We start from the raw sequence: 6,000 nt of genomic DNA, 5'->3' as shown, positions 1-6,000 counted from the left end.
AGTCCTATCAGACAGGAGAGAGCACAGAGGAGTACTATGAGACAGGAGAGAGCACAGAGGAGTCCTATCAGACAGGAGAGAGCACAGAGGAGTACTATCAGATAGGAGAGAGCACAGAGGAGTGCTGTCAGACAGGAGCGAGCACAGAGAAGTACTATCAGACAGGAGAGAGCACAGAGGCATCCTATCAGACAGGAGAACACAGAGGAGTGCTATCAGACAGGAGAGAGCACAGAGGAGTCCTATCAGACAGGAGAGTGCACAGAGGAGTATTATCAGACAGGAGAGAGCACAGAGGAGTACTATCAGACAGGAGAGAGCACAGAGGGTACTATCAGACAGGAGAGAGCACAGAGGAGTCCTATCAGACAGGAGAGAGCACAGAAGAGTACTATCAGACAGGAGAGAGCACAGAGGAGTCCTATCAGACAGGAGAGAGCACAGAGGAGTCCTATCAGACAGGAGAGAGCACAAAGGAGTCCTATCAGACAGGATAGAGCACAGAGGAGTCCTATCAGACAGGAGAGAGCACAGAGGAGTGCTATCAGACAGGAGAGAGCACAGAGGAGTCCTATCAGACAGGAGAGAGCACAGAGGGTACTATCAGACAGGAGAGAGCACAGAGGAGTACTATCAGACAGGAGAGAGCACAGATGAGTACTATCAGACAGGAGAGAGCACCGAGGAGTACTATCAGACAGGAGAGAGCACAGAGGAGTCTTATCAGACAGGAGAGAGCCCAGAGGAGTCCTATTAGACAGGAGAGAACACCGAGGAGTCCTATCAGACAGGAGAGGGCACAGAGGAGTCCTATCAGACAGGAGAGAGCACAGAGGAGTGCTAGTCCCACCCCCTCTTACTGGACTTGGACAAAGATGATGCTGCAGCCAGACAGGTTTGTGTTCTGGATGGAATGGTTTGCTTTTTATAAGCCATAAGTAAAGTAGAAAGGTTAAAGGGGTAGTCCAGTGGGGAAAAACGTATCCCCTATCCTAAGGATAGGGGATAAGTTTGATATCGCTGGGGGTCCGACCGATGGGGCCCCCTGTGATCTCTCTGTACGGGGGCCAGGCTCTCCGGCCAGATAGCGGGTGTCGAGCTCCGCTCGAATCGGCAGCCGACACGCCCCCTCAATACATCTCTATGGCAGAGCCGGAGATTTCCGAAGGCAGCGCTTCGGCTCTGCCATAGAGTTGTATTGAGGGGGCGTGTTGGCTGCCGCTTCGTGCGGAGGTCGACACGCCCCCCTCCCGCGGGCTGTCGGGGCTCCGTACAGGAGATCGCAGGGGGCCCCAGCGGTCGGACCCCCCCGATCTCAAACTTATCCCCTATCCTTAGGATAGGGGATAAGTTGTTCACCACTGGGTTCACCACTGGACTACTCCTTTATATATAAAAAGTTTTTGAATCTGACAGTGTCCATTTAAAATTAATTAGCCCTAAAAAAGGTTACATGTAGCTGGGTGAAATGAAATATTCTTCTTGACTGAAGAAAATGCTCTGATTTCTATATGAACGTGGCTGTTGTATCTTCATTGGACACAATAAGGAGGCTGTTACATGAGGCCAATAGTTCCCTGTTTAAAAAGGACCAGCAATCATCCGATAAACTAGCAATCACTCAATTGTTAGCTGTTCATTTTGTTCTGCAATGCTAAAAAATCATTGGCCATTGTTACGAAGTATGTGCACTTAAAGGGGTACTCCGCCCCTGGCATCTTATCCCCTATCCAAAGGATAGGGGATAAGATGTTAGATCGCCGCGCTCCCGCTGCTGGGGACCCCAGGGATCACCGCTGCGGCACCCCGCCATCATTACTGCACAGAGTGAGTTCGCTCTGTGCGTAATGACGGGTGATACAGGGGCTGGAGCAGCGTGACGTCATGACATCACGGCCCGTCCCCTTAATGCAAGTCTATGGCAAGGGGCGTGATGACCACCACGCCCCCTCCCATAGACTTGTATTGACGGGGGTGGGTCGTGACGTCACGAGGGGCGGAGCCATGATGTAACAATGCTCCGGCCCCTGTATTGCCCGTCATTACGTGCAGAGCGATCTCGCTCTGCGCAGTAATGATAGCGGGGTGCTGCAGCAGCGATCCCCGGGGTCCCGAGCAGCGGGACCGCAGCGATCTGACATCTTATCCCCTATCCTTTGGATAGGGGATAAGATGTCTGGGGGCGGAGTACCCCTTTAATGGTTAGTCGCAGCAAAGGGACGCACAAATAATCTAATGTGCAGCCCTCTCCGCATGATATTTGAGTCTTGTATTAGGCTCTGCAAGATCAGTGCTGGTTTACTGCACTTCTTAACTCGTGTAATAGGGCCCTTACTTTCTTAGATAAAAGTGTCTTGTACTGTTGTATGCTACCATGTAGTGTACTGTCCAGAATTTTGGTTGAACACCTAAATATACAATTGTTAAGAAAACAAAAACATTGAAATATGTGACATTTCACAAACACATTTGATATGTATGAATTACTTTTATTAAATCATTAAGTATTAGTCCTAATTCAGTATCTTCGTATAAAAGCAATTAGAATTTTGCCAGGACTTAAAGGGGTACTCTGGTGGAAAACTAATTATTCTTTTTTTATTATTATTATTTTTTTTTTTTCAAATCAACAGGTGCCAGAAAGTTAAGCAGATGTGTAAATTACTTCTATTAAAAAATCTCAATCTTTCCAGTACTTATCAGCTGCTGTATACTACAGAGGAAGTTGTGTAGTTCTTTTCAGTCTGACCACCGTGCTCTCTGCTGACACCTCTGTCGATGTCAGGAATTGTCCAGAGAAGGATACGTTTGCTATGGGATTTGCTTCTACTCTGGACAGTTCCTGACATGGACTGATGTGTCAGCAGAGAGCTCTGTGGTAAGACTTAAAAGAACTCTGGAGCATACAGTAGTTGACAAGTACTGGAAGGATTACAATTTTTTAATAGAAGTAATTTACAATCTGTTTAAATTCCTGGAACCAGTTGATTTGAGAAATTTTTTTTCCACTGGAGTACCCCTTTAAAGGCCCATTATACATTAGATATGTGTCAGACTTTTTGATTTCAATGGGACCAGGGGTCTCCAAACTCTCTCTTGACAGATGATGTCAGTCTAGGGAAGGATTGGATATGTTAAATTTCAACTACCCCGCGCTATTGTTCTCGGTAAGATAAGGTGCGGCAGAGGAGTCTGGCAGTGGTCTAACCCCCCCACATTATAAACACATGAAAGATCACTAGAGCAGTCATGTATATGTAGGGCTTAGGAGACATAGCTGTTAGCCGAATGTCCTGCATCGCCCACACACTCTTTCTTTTCTTTATTAATTAATTGTTGATCAATTTTCACATTACGCTTAGGATCTGAATTTCTTAATTGATGTGTCCAAGTTGAATCCAAGGTGATTGAGCCTCCTGGTCACTTGAAGGACTAGTCTTTATATCATTTACAATCTATGAAATAATTTTCCACTTGAATGCTATAAGTACCTAAGTATCCGTCTGCAAACTTTGTGCCATCATTTATTTTTAGAATCCGGGGTACTCCAGTGGAAAACTTTTTTTTTTTTTTTAAATCAACTGGCGCCAGAAAGTTAAACTGATTTGTAAATTACTTCTATTAAAAAATCTTAATCCTTCCAGTACTTATTAGCTGCTAAATACTACAGAGGAAATTCTTTTCTTTTTGGAACACAGAGCTCTTTGTTGACATCACGAGCACAGTGCTCTCTGCTGACATCTCTGTCCATTTTAAGAACTGTCCAGAGAAGAAGAAAATCCCCATAGCAAACATATGCTGCTCTGGTCAGTTCCTAAAATGGACAGAGATGTCAGCAGAGAGCACTGTGTTCCAAAAGGAAAATCATTTCCTCTGTAGTATTCAGCAGCTAATAAGTACTGGAAGGATTAAGATTTTTTAATAGAAGTAATTTACAAATCGGTTTAACTTTCTGGCACCAGTTTTCCACCGGAGTACCCCTTTAAATTCAGTATGCCGCTCTAGGTTCTGATTCTTCTAGACATTCTCCCAGTTTCTTAAATGTGCATGCCAGAAAAAAAATATATAATAATAAATTAAGTGTTAAGGCTCCATAATCATAGTCGCTTAGTTATAGATCTCATGTTTTTCATCGACCGCCCTTCATACCCCTCGCTTTAATTCTATTACATAAAAGCTGGGAATTCCACCATCTCTTCTGGTGTGTAGGTAGGTAATACTCATGAACTGTAGACCTTTACCTGTTGTAAATCAATCAGTCATGGAAAGGTAGGGGCATTGTCAGCTGTATGTAATGAATGAGGGCATTCAACCCTATCTAGATCATGCCCCCAAACCTACTCAGCCTTGTATACTGTTTTCCATAGTTAGGTCCTGGAATTAAGCAATTTATAGACCAGCATTCCTCAGTACTGTCTATGTCTGCTCCAGAGATGTGAGACCGGGTGGAAATACAGGTATAAAGAAGTAGACTAAGTCAAAATCTATCACTTCTACATGTCGTCTACTTCATGGACCTTACAACATGGAACTTATAAAATATTTTTAGCATCAAAGAATTATTGTAATTTTCTTATGTCTTCATTAGAGATGAGCGAATTTACAGTAAATTTGATTCGTCACGAACTTCTCAGCTCAGCAGTTGATGGCTTATCCTGCATAAATTAGTTCAGCTTTCAGGTGCTCCGGTGGGCTGGAAAAGGTGGATACAGTCCTAGGAAAGAGTCTCCTAGGACTGTATCCACCTTTTTCAGCCCATCGGAGCACCTGAAAGCCAAACTCATTTATACAGGATAAGTCATCAACTGCCGAGCCGAGAAGTTCGTGACGAATCGAATTTACTGTAAATTCGCTCATCTCTAGTCTTCATGTATCATCCACTGTCCATTGCTGCAGAGATTGCAGGGCACTTGACTGCTATAGAAACACCCAGTGAAAAGTAATATGCATATGGCACAAGAGCTGCTAAAAAAAAGTCTCTGTTTGTAAGCTTTGTTTTAATACGGCTATAATACAGTGACCCCTCGACCTACGATGGCCCCGACATACGATCATTTCAACATACGATGGCCTCTCAGAGGCCATTGCATGTTGAAGGCAGCATCAACATACGATGCTTTTTTTTGTCAGGGTCATCGCATAAACGGCTATCCGGCAGCGCAGACTGCTTCAGCTGCCACCGGATAGCCGTTTATAGCCGTGTGCTCCGGTGACAGTCAATCACCTGTCCTCCGGGCTCTGGCGCGTCCTCTTCGGGATCCCCTCCATCGTCGGCGCTCTCCATCGACTTCATCTCGTTGCTGCACACTTCATCCAATAGCAGCGGTGTGCGTAGCGACGTGATGGCGGCAACGGAGAGCGCGGATGCCGGGGAAGCAGAGGCCTTACCGGAGCGTCGGGGACACCACGGCAGCGATAGAGGGCGACATCCCAGGCAGCGGTGGCGAGCGGTGACGGTTCGGAGCGGCGGGGACAGGTGAGTACAACTTCCTCTAACAGTGGTCTACAACCTGCGGACCTCCAGATGTTGCAAAACTACAACACTCAGCATGCCCGGACAGCCGTTGGCTGTCCTGGCATGCTGGGTGTTGTAATATTTCAACATCTGGAGGTCCGCAGGTTGTAGACCACTGTCCTATACTTTACATTGCACGGATCCCTCAACATACGATGGTTTCAACAAACGATGGTCCGTTTGGAATGGATTATCGTCGTATGTTGAGGGACCACTGTATGTGAATATTGTTCTGAAGTGTCTCTCTATCCCCAATGTAGCTGGTACAGTGGCTTATTGTCAAAACAATACATTACAGGTTCCCCTTAAAGAGATCTTCTGGCCAACCCAAAGGAAATGAGATACTGTTATTTTAAACGTACTAATTTGGTTAAAAAATTTGCGATGTATGTAATCATGGGTATCATTTTAATTGTATGGACCCACAGAATAAAAAAAACATGTCTATTTTACCATTAAACTACAGCATGAAAAAAAAACTTCCA

This window comes from Hyla sarda, chromosome 6 (genome assembly GCF_029499605.1).
Source record: "Hyla sarda isolate aHylSar1 chromosome 6, aHylSar1.hap1, whole genome shotgun sequence".
Classification (NCBI taxonomy): domain Eukaryota; kingdom Metazoa; phylum Chordata; class Amphibia; order Anura; family Hylidae; genus Hyla; species Hyla sarda.
The sequence above is the reverse complement of the archived record's forward strand: the minus strand, read 5'-3'. Positions refer to the sequence as shown.